Source organism: Oncorhynchus mykiss, chromosome 8, assembly GCF_013265735.2.
Source record: "Oncorhynchus mykiss isolate Arlee chromosome 8, USDA_OmykA_1.1, whole genome shotgun sequence".
Taxonomy (NCBI): domain Eukaryota; kingdom Metazoa; phylum Chordata; class Actinopteri; order Salmoniformes; family Salmonidae; genus Oncorhynchus; species Oncorhynchus mykiss.
The window spans coordinates 36,839,592-36,857,621 of NC_048572.1; the positions used below are offsets into that span (position 1 = coordinate 36,839,592).

At 43.5% G+C, this 18,030-nt stretch overlaps 1 protein-coding gene across 1 annotated transcript in view; it reads left to right on the top strand.

Annotated features, from left to right (window-relative positions):
• The window catches only part of LOC110530907 (kelch-like protein 29), a 330,236-nt gene that overhangs the window by 22,994 nt on the left and 289,212 nt on the right, over window positions 1-18,030 (top strand). The window lies entirely within an intron of this gene.

Sequence of the window (18,030 nt, forward strand, 5' to 3'; positions counted from 1 at the left end):
GCCGGAGGACCCCAGGAATGTGTCGTCCCCTCTGGTGGCCCGACTTACCGCTGATGAAATGGAATTGAATTAATGGGGCTGCCCACAGCGCTGCCTGATTAAAATGACACACACGGCTTTGATCCATGCTGGTCCCTCGAGGGACATAGGGGGGTGGGGTGAAGGGGGATTGGGAGGAGGGTGTGTGTGATTATTTTAATTTTATTTAACCCTTATTTTACCAGGTGTCACTCGGCTGTGTGCTTGGCTTGGGTCAGTGCACCCCTGATTTTAACACTACTCAGTATGTGTGCTGGGGGTCCATCTCCCAAACCCACAACCTTCTCACTGGGAGGGTCAGGGCCGCTGGTTTCTGCATACTCCGGTCAGCTAGGGCCGCTGGTTTCTGCATACTCCGGTCAGCTAGGGCCGCTGGTTTCTGCATACTCCGGTCAGCTAGGGCCGCTGGTTTCTGCATACTCCGGTCATCTAGGGACGCTGGTTTCTGCATACTCCGGTTAGCTAGGGACGCTGGTTTCTGCATACTCCGGTTAGCTAGGGCCGCTGGTTTCTGCATACTCCGGTTAGCTAGGGCCGCTGGTTTCTGCATACTCCGGTTAGCTAGGGCCGCTGGTTTCGGCATACTCCGGTTAGCTAGGGCCGCTGGTTTCGGCATACTCCGGTTAGCTAGGGCCGCTGGTTTCTGCATACTCCGGTTAGCTAGGGCCGCTGGTTTCTGCATACTCCGGTTAGCTAGGGCCGCTGGTTTCTGTATTCTCCGGTTAGCTAGGGCCGCTGGTTTAGGCATACTCCGGTTAGCTAGGGCCGCTGGTTTCGGCATACTCCGGTTAGCTAGGGCCGCTGGTTTCGGCATACTCCGGTTAGCTAGGGCCGCTGGTTTAGGCATACTCCGGTTAGCTAGGGCCGCTGGTTTAGGCATACTCCGGTTAGCTAGGGCCGCTGGTTTAGGCATACTCCGGTTAGCTAGGGCCGCTGGTTTAGGCATACTCCGGTTAGCTAGGGCCACTGGGGTAGGCTTCCTTCACCCGCTGAAGAAGTTCAAAATGCCTGCTGTACCTTTTTTGAAGTGTGTTTAGCTTGTTTCAGCTTAGCGCGGTACTTAGCTGTATAGACAGAAAATCACGAGGGTTGTCTGTTGTAAAGGTGTCTGCTAAGCAGAAAATAGAATGATTGCAATGATATGACCTCTAACATGGAAACCAGGCAGTGCATGTGTGATATGGTATGTGCATATAACTGCAAGGTCATGTTTTCTTAGTAGTAAAACTACCTCTGTCCCTGCCTGCACATCCATTGTCATTAAAGCGTATACATTCCACTAATTTGAAGCCTGAGCTTGCACTCACACACTGTATACAGACTGCAACACGCAGACATTAACATTGAAGCATCGTCTCTCAGCCGAGTGATTAAGACATTGCGCCCAGTAGGGGGTCGGGTGGAAAGTGGTGACCCCTGGGGATGGAACACACAGCAGGGGTCACATGACAACACACAATCCCCAACACCCCCCATGCTGCACCACACGGGTCACAACATGACATCTCACCCGGGCCATTGAGCCTAATATCTGTGAAGGAGCTACTGATGCACGCGCACAAACAATCAGCGTCAGCCTGTTCACCATCCATTAGGGACCATGGTTTAGCATAAACACTAGCCAGAATTATTACTCTATATGTTTGCATTACAACGTTGCCTGCTGTGTTTTCTTTTCTTCTAAAGTAGGTGGTTTCAGTGAGAGAATGAGTATCATAGCGGTGGGTGATATAAGGCAGGGAAAACCTGAAACAGAGAAACTTCAATCCACTTGACACCTGTATGTGTGAATTTATCTAGCTGTGGAGTGTTAAGAGCTATTGCTGAGAGGATCCCTATAGTCTCTCTCTGTGTCTGTCTCTTTCAATTCAATTCAAAGGGCTTTATTGACAGTTCCAGTCAAAAGTTTGGACTCCCCTATTCATTCATTTTCTTTATTTTTTGGTATTTTCTACATTGTATAATAATAGTGAAGACATCAAAACTATGAAATAGCACATATGGAATTATGTAGTAACCAAATAAGTGTGAAACAACAAATCAAAATATAGTTAACATTTTAGATTCTTCAAAGTAGCCACCCATTGCCTTGATGACAGTACAATGCAACGAGGGTAATGAAATACACTTAATTTCAGGAGTAATAACTAATAGTACATGGCTAATAAATAAACAACAATGTACATGATGATTGTTACACTATGTATTACTTGTAAGTTACTCCTTTACGTTTTCCACATTTTGTTAGGTTACAGCCTTATTCTAAATTCCTCGTCAATCTACACACATTCTCCATAATGACAAAGCAAAATCAAGTTTTGAGATTTTTTTTGCTGATTTATCTATATATTTTTTTAATCAACCGTTTACTCAGTACTTTGTTGAAGCTCCTTTGGCAGCAATTACAGCCTCGAGTCTTCTTGGGTATGACGCTACAAGCTTGGCACACCTGTATTTCTCCTCTGCAGATCCTCTCAAGCTCTGTCGGGTTGGATGGGGAGCGTTGCTGCACAGCTATTTTCAGGTCTTTCCAGAGATGTTTGATCGGGTTCAAGTCTGGGCTCTGGCTGGGCCACTCAAGGACATTCAGAGACTTGTCCAAAAGCCATTCCTGCATTGTCTTGGCTGTGTGCTTATGGTAGTTGTCCTTTTGGAAGGTGAACCTTCACACCAGTCTGTGGTCCTGAGTGCTCTGGAGAAGGTTTTAATCAAGGAACTATTTTGTACTTTGCTCCGTTCATCTTTGCCTCAATCCTGACTAGTCTCCCTGTCCCTGCCGCTGTAAAACATCTCCACAGCATGATTCTGCCACCACCATGCTTCACAGTAGGGATGGTGCCAGGTTTCCTCCAGACGTGACGCTTGGCATTCGGGCCAAAGAGTTCAATCTTGGTTTCATCAGACAAGAGAATCTTGTTTCTCATTGTCTGAGAGTCCTTGAGGTGCCTTTTGGCAAACTCCAACTCCTTTTGGCAAACTTTTGGCTGTCATGTGCATTTTAACTGAGGAGTGGCTTCCGTCTGGTCACTCTACCATAAAGGCCTGATTGGTGAAGTGCTGCAGAGATGGTTGTTCTTCTATCTCCACAGAAGAACGCTAGAGCTCTGTCAGAGTGACCCTCGGGTTCTTGGTCACCTCCCTGACCAAGACCCTTCTCCCCCGATTGCTCAGTTTGGCCGGACGGCCAGCTCTAGGAAGGGTTTTGGTGGTTCCAAACGTATTCCATTTAAGAATGATTGAGGCCACAATGCTGCAGATATTTTTTGGTACACTTCCCCAGATCTGTGCCTCAACACAATCCTGTCTCGGAGCTCTACGGCTAATTCCTTCGACCTCATGGCTTGGTTTTTGCTCTGACATGCATTGTCAACTGTGGGACCTTATATAGACAGGTGTGTGCCTTTCCAAATCATGTCCAATCAAATTTAATTTCCCATAGGTGGAATCCAATTTGTAGAAACATTTCAAGGATGATCCATGGAAACAGGATGCACCTGAGCTCAATTCTGAGTCTCATAACAAAGGGTCTGAATACTTATGTAAATAAGGTATTTCTTAATTTTTTTATACATTTGCAAAAATTTATAAAAAACTGTTTTCACTTTGTCATTATGGAGTATTGTGTGTAGATTGCTAAGGAGTTTTATTTAATCAATTTTAGAATGTTTTAACGTAACAAAATGTGAAAAAAGTTGAGGGGCCTGAATACTTTCCGAAGGCACTGTATATACAATGTAAATGCTTCAGGGAATTAATGGTCATGGGATGTCCCTCGGGCTGTGGCATTTAGATATATAGATAGAAATACATACACACACAGTATACAGTCAAACGTTTGGACACACCTACTCATTTAAAGCGTTTTTCTTATTTTTTTTTACTCTTTACCACATTGTAGAATAATAGTGAAGACATCAAAACTATGAAATAACACATGGAATTATGTAGTAACCAAAAAAGTGTTAGACAAATCAAAATATATTTTAAATTCTTCAAAGTAGCCACCCTTTGCCTTGATGACAGCTTTGCACACTCTTGGCATTCAACCAGCTTCACCTGGAATGTTTTTCCAACTCATCCCAAACCATCTCAATTGGGTTGAGGTTGGGTGATTGTGAGGCCAGGTCATCTGATGCAGCACTCCCTCACTCTCCTTCTTGGTCAAATAGCCTTTACACAGCCTGTAAGTGTGTTGGGTCATTGTCCTGTTGAAAAACAAATGATAGTCCCATTAAGTGCTAACCAGATGGGATGGCGTATCACTGCACAATGCCGTGCTGGTTAAGTGTGCCTTGAATTCAAAATAATTTGGAGACCGTTTCACCAGCAAAGCACCCACACACCATCACACCTCCTCTTCTATGCTTCACGGTGAGATCCACACATGCGGAGATCATCCGTGTACCTACTCTGAGTCTCACAAAGACACAGCAGTTGGAACTAAAAATCTGCAATTGCAGCAATTCAACCATGAAGGCCTGATTCACGCAGTCTCCTCTGAACAGTTGATGTTGACGTGGCTGTTACTTGAACTCTGTGAAGCATTTATTTGGGCTGCAATCTGAGGTGCAGTTAATTGAGATTCTGCAGCAGAGGAAACTCTGGGTCTTCCTTTACTGTGGCTGTCCTCATGAGAGCCAGTTTCATCATAGCACTTTTTGTGACTGCAAAACTAACTTTTAACACCTGATGGTTGAAATGAATTACACCTCATGAAGCTGGTTGAGAGAATGCCAAGAGTGGGCAAATCTCTCATCAAGGCAAAATGTGGCTACTTTGAAGAATATCAAATATTTGTTTTAGCACTTTTGTGGTTACTACATGATTCCATATGCGTTCTTTCATAGTTTTGATATCTTCAATATTATTCTACAATGTAGAAAATAGTCAAAATAAAGAAAACCCTGGAATGAGAAGGTGTCCAAACTTTTGACTGGTGCTGTATACAGCCGAAGTCGGAAGTTTACATACACTTAGGTTGGAGTCATTAAAACTCGTTTTTCAACCACTCCACAAATGTCTTGTCAACAAACTATAGTTTTGGCAAGTCGGTTAGGACATCTACTTTGTGCATGACACAAGTCATTTTTCCAACAATTGTTTACAGGCAGATTATTTCACTTATAATTCACTGTATCACAATTCTACTGGGTCAGAAGTTTACATACACTAAGTTGACTGTGCCTTTAGACAGCTTGGAAAATTCCAGAAAATGATGTAATGGCTTTAGAAGCTTCTGTTAGGCTAATTTACATCATTTGAGTCAATTGGAGGTGTGGCTGAATTTCAAGGCCTACCTTCAAACTCAGTGCCTCTTTGCTTGACATCATGGGAGCAATTTCCAAATGCCTGACGGTACCATGTTAGTCTGTAGAAACAATAGTGCGCAAGTATAAACACCATGGGACCATGCAGCCGTCATACCACTCAGGAAGGAGACGCGTTCTGTCTCATAGAGATTAACGTACTTTGGTGCGAAAAGTGCAAATCAATCCCAGAACAGCTGAAAATGACCTTGAAAATGATGCTGGAGGAAACCGGTATAAAAGTATCTATATCCATAGTAAAACGAGTCCTATGTCGACATAACCTGAAATGCCGCTCAGCAAGGTTGAAGCCACTGCTCCAAAACTGCCATAAAAAAGCCAGACAATGGTTTGCAACTACGCATGGGGACAAAGATCGTACTTTTTAGAGAAATGTCCTCTGGTCTGATGAAACAAAAATAGAACTGTTTGGCCATAATGACCAGTGTTATGTTTGGAGGAAAAAGGGGGAGGCTTGCAAGCCGAAGAACACCATCCCAACCGTGAAGAACGGGGGTTGCAGCATCATGTTGTGGGGGTGCTTTGCTGCAGGAGGGACTGGTGCACTTCACAAAACAGATGACATCATGAGGGAAGAAAATTGTGGATATATTGAAGCAACATCTCAAAACATCATCAGTTGGTTGTAAATGGGTCTTCCAAATGGACAATGACTCCTAAACTCATAAACTCAGCAAAAAAAATAAACATCCCTTTTTCAGGACCCTGTCTTTCAAAGATAATTAGTAAAAATCCAAATAACTTCACAGATCTTCACTGTAAAGGGTTTAAACACTGTTTCCCATGCCTGTTCAATGAACCATAAACAATTAATGAACATGCACCTGTGGAACGGTCGTTAAGACACAAACAGCTTACAGTCAAGTAGGCAATTAAGCTAAGTTATGAAAACCTATGACACTAAAGAGGCCTTTCTACTGACTCTGGGGAAAAACACCAAAAGAGAGAGACCCAGGGTCCCTGCTCATCTGCGTGAACATGCCTTAGGCATGCTGCAAGGAGGCATGAGGACTGCAGATGTGGCCAGGGCAATAAACCAGACAGGACTGGAAAAAAAGTGCTCTTCACTGACGAGTCGTGGTTTTGTCTCACCTGGGGTGATGGTCGGATTTGTGTTCATCGTCGAAGGAATGAGCGTTACACCGGGGCCTGTACTCTGGAGCGGTATCAATTTAGAGGTGGAGGGTCCGTCATGGTCTGGGGCGGTGTGTCACAGCATCATCGGACTGAGCTTGTTGTCATTGCAGGCAATCTCAACGCTGTGCGTTACAGGGAAGACATCCTCCTCCCACATTTGGTACCCTTCCTGCAGGTTCATCCTGACATAACCCTCCAGCATGACAATGCCAACAGCCATACTGCTCGTTCTGTGTGTGATTTCCTGCAAGACAGGAATGTCAGTGTTCTGCCATGGCCAGCGAAGAACCCAGATCTCAATCTCATTGAGCACGTCTGGGACCTGTTGGGTCGGAAGGTGAGGGCTAGGGCCATTCCCCCCCCCCCCCCCAGAAATGTCCGGGAACTTGCAGGTGCCTTGGTGGAAGAGTGGGGTAACATCTCACAATAAGAACTGGCAAATCTGGTGCCATCCATGAGGAGGAGATACACTGCAGTACTTAATGCAGCTGGTGGCCACACCAGACACTGACTTACTTTTGATTTTGACCTTCCCCCTTTGCTCAGGGACACATTAATACATTTCTCTTAGTCACACGTCTGTGGATCTTTTTCAGTTCATCTCAGTTGTTGAATCTTTATGTTCATACAAACATTTACACATTATAAGTTTGAAAAAAACGCAGTTGACAGTAGGAGGACGTTTCCTTTTTTGCTGAGTGTATGTCTCTTTATATCTGGAAGTAATATTAGTGGTTTCTCCCTCACCCAGAATAATTCCCTGCTCATGTCATTAGTAAATGCACAGAAGTTGGGAAGTGATTGAGATATTTTCTTGAAGAAACGTGATCTTTATTTGTGAGCTTTTCTCACAGTAGAAGAAAAAGTGCATCTTTCTCTACCTCCCCTGTGGTGCAGTGACTACATAGACGCTCCTCTTTGGGTAGCCATGTGTTTTTGTGTGACTTTTTCAATTGCCAATTCGTGGTCTCTGAGTCTGTATTTGGTCAGGGTCTGTTTTCTTTCTCTCTGTCTTTCTCTCTTTCTGTTTGTCTGTCTCTCTCTCTCTCTGTGTGTGTGTGTGTGTGTGTGTGTGTGTGTGTGTGTGTGTGTGTGTGTCTTTCTTTCTCCAGTGACTGAAGGAGAAAAGGAACATGCTATTACAACGCACATACAGAGTTCCATAAAAACTATATAGAAGGAAGTGAATTATGAAGTGCTCAACCTATTTTGACAAATTTCATATTTTAAGTAGCGTTATTGCTGTTCTGATACACTATTACACCATATAGTTCTTTATACTGGTAATAAAATAAGTCCCCAGATCTTCTGAGAACATTGCAGGCACAGATATTGTTTCAGTGAATAACTACCCCTGCCACTGTTGCTCTAATGTGTCCTCTTCTCCAGTAGGCCTTAAGGGGAAATTTTGAACATAAAACCAATTCCTTTGTCTGTTTCTGTGTCCAGTTGCAGTGGTGGGCAAGGGGATATGCTGTCAGACCTCTGCTACTGTGGCTCCAAAACGGTGGGGGCTCAAGAGGAAGTGGCTGTGAGGGAAGGAGATCAAACAAAATACTGTATGCCTAACAGAGCAGTACCTTGTGTGATTGCCTCCTTTGTGTATGAGTATAACTTACTGTATATCGATGATAATGGACTTGATTTATTTAGCCCTTTTCCAAGTGCCCGAAGCGTTGTATATCAGTACTGTAGTAGCTTAATTGAGCACTTAAATCACCAACCACCCCAAGAAGTAATGTTGACGTAGCTGTTAATTCACCTCCAGAACAATTACGAGAGAGAGAAAAATAGTGCCGTTGACTATTGCAAATGCTATGGGCTCTGGACAAAAGTAGTGCACGATATAGGGAATAGGTTATAGCTCTGGTCAAAATGAGTGTACTATGTAGGAAATAGGGTGTCATTTCAGATGCATCCATAGACTTTCTCTCTATACGGTGACAAAGGGTGGCTCTGTTGTCAGTGTTATTTGCCGAGAGCCTCCCATGAGGACTAGCTTTCCCTGCATTTGCGGACAGCTAGCATTACACACACGTACACACACACACACACACACACACACACACACATACACACACACACACACACACACACACACACACACACACACACCTCAGATATCCCCTGGCTGCCATTCAACCTGTTGTGGATCCACATCCACACCATGCTTTGCATCCCTGATATCCGCGCCTTTCAAAGGCCATGGTACGTCGGTCATGTCCGCTCACTTATTCTCCAATCTCAACACATGATCTTCTCCATATGCATCCTGACACACGTCCTGATGCTGTATGGATTTTCTACAATAGGATCTTGCTTCTGCCTCTACGGACAAGCATTAAGATGACACTATATGGTTCATATGTCACAGTGTATGCTTGGAGTGCACGAGTAGCCTACAGTGAATCCCAGATATTTTTAGTTTTACTATCAGTGTAGATATTGCATATGGTTTTTCTTTACGTCATCTGCTGTACGACAAGGCTTGTCATATTGAGCCCCGGTCTAGATAGAAAACCGAGGCAGCAGCATCACAATACCAGACCAGACTCCTGGGGGGGGGGGGGGGGGGGGGGGACAATTCTAATACTAGCCTCTGAATACTTATATAAGATTATATAAGATATGTATATTCTCAGACAATCAGGTTGGCCATTCATTGTTATGTTACCTCTGAATGAGGCAGTGTTATTCTGACTGTGTCTCTGAGCAGTGCAGGGCAGACCCGCTGGTATTGAAGGAGAGTGATTTCCCTGCTCTGAACAGTCCTGCTAAAATGTTCATTACATCTCTCTCCTGTAACTACCCAATGTCCTCCAGATCTAATGCATTCCCGTAACAGAGGGACGGACCTCTTATCTAAAAAAATATTTCAAATACTCTGTTTTATCGTTCACGGTCAACTGGCCAACTGAGTGAAAATGTTACATGAAATAATTGTTGGTGCATCAAAGGGATTTTTGCGTATCTCCTTATGTTGACATAGGTTTTAATGTCCTGCTGCGGAGTCCAACTCATTCCCGAGCACATATCTCTAGCCTACATATGTAGAGGAAAGTCTGTGATGATTTCTGGTATGTTCAGCAGCGTGACTAAGGCAGTAAGGGAGGCAGATGACCGGGAGGTTGGTTGTTTAGGGCTCTGGTCTACTGGAGGCGTGAAGAGAATTATAACTGTGCCGCTTCTTCACCAACCAGAGCTAGTTCAGACATTATTTTCTACGGACATATCTGGCATTACTGTAGCTTTCTAGCTTTTTGCGTAGTGGCTGTATGACTTTCCTGTAGATAAAATGCTTATTTTGATGGACTTTTGACAAAACTAACAGATAAGGTTAGGTCTTCTCATCCCAGGAGATTATTTGAAAGAAATGGATTAATACAAATTCAAACGAACAATTTTATTGATATAGATACGCAGACAATCCCAATCCTCTCTAGATCCATGGGTTGTCCACGGGATCTATTATCTTCAATTCCATCAATCAAACCAAACATAAATAGCTTTTGTTTTTTTATAAAAGAGAATCTGGTCATGTTGATACAGTAGGGAAGTAAAGGGAATACCTCAGTCAGTCATCTCTCTTCTGGATCCACAGGCTGTCCATGTGCTGCCTGTGTAGAAGCATTTAAACTGTTCCACACACTGACTTATGGACAGGAAACGTGCCGTACAGATGTCATGACAAAATTTTAGGGGGGAAAAGGGATGCAGGCTGACCTGGCGATGTGAATTCCTACCACAGTATGACATTTCACGTAATTGTGCCCCAACTCCCCCCCCCCCCCCCCCCCCCTAACCATCATGTTTTCAAAGCATTCAACCACAACACATCCTCTGTCAGTTTTAACCCCATCCACTCCTGGCATGAGATGGAGATTTTATATACGGACACCGCTGTCTGAACGGCTCGCCCGGCCGTCTCTCTTTCTCTCCAAGTAGTAAACTGAAGAATGGCAGTGTGGCTTGTAAAGTTTTTTTTGTTTTGTTTTTCCAGCAGGCTTTTGAGTTTTTCCACCAGGCTGATTTTTTTAAAGGCATAACACAAAACTAATAGACTGTTGTTTTTGTAGGACAATGTTAATTAAGAAATTGCTGCCTGTGTTCTCGCGATTTGAGGCAAAGCTTTAGTTTTATATATCTTGTTGCAAGACCATTACAATGAACTAGTGAGACTATTCTACAGTGTTGGGTGGTAGTAGTAGTAGTAAACTGGACAATTTAAACATGGCTGGTAAAGTTTCAGATTGAAGCTTTTATATCGTTATTATTTTCAGCAGCCATTTATAAACCAGTGAGCAGTCGGATGTACAGAACAGTGTGTGACAGTCTAGTCTAGAGAACAGAACAGAGTTCATGTGACCTTGATTATCCCTCAGATATCGGCAGGTAGCAGGTGCACTCAGCTTTCCAGGGAAGACGGACAACAGTTATAAAAAGCAACACTTAAATGGGCAGATACCCTTCAACTGTCAAGAGGATGAAAGGGAAACAGTAAGGATCACAGGAAATACCAGAACCTCTCATGATGTTTGCTGTGGTGGCTTTTATGTTAGACTTAAGGGTCGCGTTGACGGTGCTATTCAAATACTGTCAACATTTCTTCATTAACAGCAAATAATAATAATAAATAATAATAATAATAATAATAATAATAATAATAATAATAATAATAATAATAAGCATTCACATGTGTGTGGTTCAGAAGGTGAACATTTGAGTGTCTGCTTCAAAAATCACCAGCTGTCCTTCAGTCGTGTCAATCACTCCAATCACATTTGATCAAATCAAGTCAGAAGGCATCAGACAGGTCAAACAGAACACCAGCAATCAGCTGGACTGCAGTGTTCCATCAGGACCTAACCCTCTGGAGCAATGCATCCTGGGATTGAACAGGGTGATACATGCCCTGTCTGTGCAGTGTGGCTGGTATGATGATTGAAGCGAAGCGGTCTCTTATAATCACTTTAAATCAGATTCGGCCCTACGATTCATGGCCTATTATAACTCAGACATACTGTAATATGATTTTAAGAGATTTTGCCCGTAATCTTGTTTGCTTTCTGATTGCTGCGGCACATCTGTCATTGCATCCCTGGTCCGTTCCATTTCATTTGAGAGTGAAGGTGGTTGTCATGTTTTTAAGGAGAGGATTATATCCAGATGGCACGCCGCAGTCCTGCACTATCCCACCCTGTCACTTGCGTGCACACATACTCCCAATGCCACGAGGAAAATGAAAACGAGACGTTCAAGAAAATAAAAACAAACAAAACAAGTTAACTAACCAACAAAAGGCTTAGAATATGGTCCTCGTTTATTTGCAAAACATGAGTGTATGTGGGATGGTATTAGACTTTATCAATAAATGAATTAATTACTGAATTCATGTATGAGCTGTTTGTATGTGTAAACCCCTGGTTACTTCGTTGTTTTTAAAGCACGTAATGTATTATTTACTGTGTACTGACGTTGTTGCATGTGGGCCAGGCAACAGTCCGGTGAGAGTGTGTTGAGGAGAACACCAGTAAACATTGGCGCCAACTTAGAATTTTCAATCTAATAACAAGCTCATCTAGTTTAGGCCTGTAATTTGTAAAACTTGTCAATATATACTGTACAAATATATAAACGCAGCATGCAACAATTTTCAGTTCATTTGAGGAAATTAGTCTGTTGGTCTCAGATACCTTTTAAAAAAGAAAAATTGCCTCGCAATGGGCCTCAGGATCTCGTCACGGTATTTCTGTGCATTCAAACAGCCATCGATTAAAATGCAATTGGGTTCATTGTCCATAGCTTATACCCACCGCCACCATGACACACTCTGTTCACAACGTTGACATCAGTAAACTGCTCGCCCACACGACGCCATACACGTGGTTGACACTGGTTGGATGTACTGCCAAATTCTTTCAAATTCAGTTGGTGGCGTCTTAGGGTAAAGAAATGAACGGTATATTCTCTGGCAACAGGTCTGGTGGACATTCCTCCTGTCAGCATATCAATTGCACGCTCCCTCAACTTGAGAGGCGTTGTGTGACAAAACTACACCAATTATTTTTTTTTAAATGTAACCCCCTTTTTCGTGGTATCCAATTGCTGGTAGTTACTCATTGCTACAACTCCCTACAACGCTACAACTCCTGCACGAGCCATGTGTCCTCAAACACAACCCAACCAAGCCGCACTGCTTCTTAACACAGCGCGCATCCATCCCGGAAGCCAGCTGCACCAATGTGTCGGAGGAAACACTGTACACCTAGCGACCTGGTCAGCGTGCACTGCGCCCGGCCCACCACAGGAGTCGCTAGTGCGCGATGAGACAAGGATATCCCTGCCTGCCAAACCCTCCCTAACCCGGACTACGCTAGGCCAATTGTGCACCGCCCCATGGGCCTCCCGGTCGCGGCCGGCTGCGAACTCAGTCTCTGGTGGCACAGCTAGCACTGCGATGCAGTTCCTTAGACCACTTCGCCACCCGGGAGGCCTAAAACTTCACATTTTTAGCATGACCTTTTATTCTCCCCAATACAAGGTGCACCTGTGTAATGCGCATGCTGTTTAATCAGCTTCTTGATATGCCACTCCTGTGAAATGGCTGGATTATCTTGGCAAAGGAGAAATGCTCACTAACAGGGATGTAAACAAAAAATCAAATTAATACCCTTCTACCCCACCGTTCCGGCCAAACCCCCAGATCTCATCCACACCACGTCTGTCTCCCGCTTCACATCTCTTTCTTTCCTTGCATTTCCAAACTTTTTCTCCTTATACCAATTCGGTGGCAGCCACTTCTGGCTCTTGTTTTGGCAGTAGAAATCAATAACCATTACAGGATAGAGAGACTGTGCTATCCCTCTCAGGTCTGGCACTGCGCCTAACGGCCTGCCCTGCCTGACGGCTGTCATCTCACTAAATTGCTTTGCTAATCTCATCCACTACTCTGACTGACTGGAACTGGGTCAGCAACGACTTGTTGGAGCAGGCCTGGATATAATGCTGTCCCTCTACTCTCTATCTAGTTATTTTACTATGGGCCCCTATTTGTTACTTTGGGCCATAAGCCTACTTATTATGCTTTGCTTTGCTAAATTAAAATGGAAACATAAAAAAACAACAACGTTATTCTTGAGATGGGGCGACACTTGGCTTTTGAATCAGTAAAACAAGGTTTTCGATGAGAAAGAATCATTTAAAAAAATAAATAGTACAATGCTCTTACGTCAGAACTGGTTTTGATTCAATAGAGCACACAAGTGTTTGGAGAGACTTGCTGTGTGAATCAGAATGTCCTGGTGTGTACTTTTTAAAGTGGTCAAACAAAACTCAGGTGCGTCTCTAAGCCTTAGGCTGTAATTGGACAAATACTGAGCCTAAGACGGAACCTAAGGTTGTTTTGTGGGAACAAAGGGAAGGGTGCAGTTTCAGCCTGTTGTTTCTGTCCCCCTATGTGCCATTTAAATGGTTGCTTGGAAAGTCCTGTTCAGTGATGTTGTCAAAAAAAAAAAAAAAATGTAACCAACTTTTCCCATCCAAATGCATTTGATTTGCAAGAAAGTCATGTTGTAAAATTTTGCCAACAACCTGCCATCTTAGATTTTAAGAGTTGCCAAGCTATGAGAGTTCCCCCTTAACTGTAGTTTTCCCTGTTGTTTTTGTTCTCAGTGTTGGCTACAGGTGGCCATTTTCAACAACCTAGTCTTAGTGTAGACAAGGGGTTAGTAGTGCTGTCGGTCTTTGGCCCAATGGCAAGGAACTGTCAAAACTTCACTTTCTGGAAGAGTAAGAAAATACCTGTGCAGACTTTAAAAAAATAAAATAAAAAATGTTGCTAATAAACTACTAGAGCACCTTAACAATGTGCAGGTATTTATCCTGTTCTACCATGGTATACCTCAAACCTGTGGACGTTTGTCGGATGTGTGTACACTGTCTTTGTTCTGAAGGAACATACCTTTTAATAGCCACAGGCAGACACTTGAAACAACCTAGCCTAAGCATAGACGAGGGACAAGAGGCTCGTTGTCCTGTCGAAGGCAGCGGTGGCAGGGGAACTGTCAGGGCTTCATTCTTCCCCCTGCTCCTTGTTTAATGAACCGTGCAGAGGGACAAGGTGTACTTGCTGCTGCTTCTGCCCTGGCTCTGGTTGTAGAGTCAAAATGGCCTCTGTCCTTCCTTCCCGCAATAGGCATAGAGGAATAATGAGGCCAAGGTGGAGCAGCTGGACAAGCCATTAAAGTAAAGATGCTTTCTGTAGGTCACTGCTGTTCCAGACTCTCTGCCTTGCTGCCCTCCACATGCACTTCCTCTCCCTACCCACAAAAGAAAGGCTTTCCTTTAATGGCCAAAAAATGACGAGCCCCACCTCACCCACATCACAGTCCCCACCCCCCTCCCTGTGTTATGATGGAGTACTGTATTCAGATGTAAAAGCTCTCATCATACAGCCCTCATACAGCCCTAATGCCCACATGTACTGTAGGCCTAATATTATCTTTCAACCTCATGCTTGACTCACACCGTACTGTGCTGGTTCTGATATTTTCTTTGCAAGCCCAGTACAGCTCTGCTTGGTTTGGCCCTCATCCCATTTAGCTTCATCCCAGCCTTGCCTAAGAGACCAGGGCAGAGGATTTCACCCATTTTCCCCCACCATCTCTCTGGTGAACCCCAGTCTTGTGTCTTTTGGTGTATCTCACAGATTCCAAAGACAATCCGAGCAAAGCTCCTTTTGATGGTGGAAAGTGAATGCCCAGCTGTAGCCCCGACAAAGTGTTTGGTTTGGAGGATTCTGGGGGCTGAACAGAAGCAAAGTGTTGTGGGTAGCACAGCCGCCGGGCTGGGTTGTTTTTGATCTCTTTGTCATGGGAACTCGGACCAGACTTTTACTGTACATCTTGGTGAAAAAAAACGAAATTTGGTTCTCTAACTGTTCTGTTTTGTAATTCGCAGTTCCCAAGAAATTTAGCCTATCCTCAAATGATTTTTCATTGTTTTGCTGAATTACTGATTACATCCAAATGACTCCAAGAGACCAATTCAAGAAAATAAAAAAATTGTGTCCCTGTCTCCCTCCACACACACACACACACACACACACACACACACACAGACACAGACACAGACACAGACACAGACACACGCACCGACAACGACGTCCTCTCGCATTCTGATTAGCCACGGCGTGTCTGGTGACTGAATTCTCTCCAGTCACTTTAACGTCGGTCAGAGCACCATCTGCGCTGCTCTCTCACACTGTTTTGCCTTGCTCTCCAGATCCTATTCAGACGTGAATGCCAAAGCAATCAGATGGGGAGGCATTGACATGTACACCCGGAGGTCGCATTTGCGAGTCAAATTCCCCCCTCTGCTATTCTGGCTTGCTGGTAAACCGATTTTGAAGATGAATTTTGGTCGAGTGGTTCTTTTTCACCTTGCGACAAGGGCCATGGTCTCGCTCCTGTTTGGGGAGGGAGGGAGAGAGAAGATGTGTTGGACGGCGACTGAGATGATGATGATGACACGTCTTCAATTAGGATGATCTTTTCACAGCCTTCTGGAAGTGCTTCATTTATATTCATATGTGCATTTAACCTGTTGGTATTTTATATTCAGGTGTGTACAGCTAGCTGTATGTCGTTGTTGTATGCCGTTTCTGACAATGGCCATTTTGAGTCAATCATTTTAGACAGTGGGCTGGACAGTGGTGGTTGGTTCTACTTAGAAACTGGAAGGGGGGAAAAAAACGAGAGGCACAGCATTCCCGAGAAAAGGCAACGAGGCGCGGCATCTGAGATTTGTACCTCCTTTGAGGGAATTTTGAACATTCCCCTGGATTTGATCAAACTAGCACTTCCCACTATGTTAGCCATGCAAATCCTTGATGTGAGGGCGCAAGGAAATTGTTTGAATGAATCTTTAATCATTCTGTGATGTTGGCCTGCGGGGAGGAACAGAACAGCTCAAACAAAGCAGTCCAAAAATACATAACGGTATAAAAACATCAGCACTTTAATTTTCTGTCTCAGCTCTTTATTGTTATGAAATAATAAGTTGAGGTTGTTAAGCAGCCGGGCAAAGCGTTGTGAGGTGTAATCCTCCTAGAATTATGATACTATTCACGGAGTTGTGGATGAGTCCTAAATGGCACCCTATTCCCGGTGTAGTGTAGTGCACTACTTTGGGCCACAGTCGTGCACTAGGCCTATATGTTGTATGGTGCCATTACAGATTCAGCCAATATGAAACCAAGCTGAGGTGAGATGTTATTTTACCAGATGATTATGGACACTTTGGGGAGATTTCATTGAGATCAAAAGTAGCTGAGCGTTTAACGGCTGTTCACTGTGGTCTGGATCAGAGTCGGGGGCAAATGGATTCTACAGAACGTCCCCTGCACTGATCACATTAATTACACTGATGACATGTCTTTCCTTGGACTATTGAACTGTTATAACATTTCAGCTGGATTAATTCATGTTGAAGAATTTAACAACTTGAAAGTGATATTTTATCATCGCTCTTCGATTATAAAGACCATTTGAAAAGATTTGAGGTGGCTCTATTGGAATTACTGACAGAATAGTAGGATTTCCCATTCTATTCATACACAATCCTCACACCCTTTTTTTTAGCTTTAGTGCCTTTTTAGCTATGAATATAGACAGACAGGTTGACTCCCTGAAACCCCTACTGTCGTGGAGCAACTCCCATTTGGATCAACAAATTGTTGATCGCATGAATCCAGTCGATCCACCTTATCGACTAGAATATGGGGCATGTAGGCTGTAGCCATATGGCTGTAGCTACCAGTCCATATAAGTATTCTAAAACGGTTAAACGACCAGTGCAGTCAAAATTCAGTTTTCCTGTATTTCATATTATTCATATTATTTCCTGATAGTATTTTCAACCAGCAACTATATACACAGGACCTTCTAAATCAGTAGATTTTGCATGGGTGAAGTTGTTGCTTGCCCGGTGACATCACCAGGCGGTATAGGTTTTAATAGACCAATAACAGAGTTCCAAACCTCTCTGCCAATAACAAATAGGTTTCTGTTTTTCCCTCCCCACTCAGACCACTCCCAGAGAGTCCTAGCTAGATTTAGCTTGAGAATGTTTTTTGTGTTTTTTTTGTTGTAAAAAGCCATTTTTGTTTCTTTTTGACAATTTTTTTACGTAAAATGATTACGGTATTGTACTAAATTGTTAGCCAGACATTATTTGAATTTGAGACAACAACAGCTGCATTTGGGCCTTTTAAATGAATACCCTCAGAGTTAATTTAGTTCAACCTAAAGTAGTAGCACTCAACTTTGAGGTCAAGTTTGATAGCCGGTCTTTAATGTTTTATGATTTGGTCTAATTGGAGTGACCAGTGATTAGCTTTGTTTTATGACTCTGGCAGTCACTCAGTAGTCCATTTTATGGTTCCATCTGATGAGTCATCACGATGAGTCACATTGTGTAGAAGGACAAGACATGAAACACCATTGTAAGGACATGGCGAGAGGCTTCA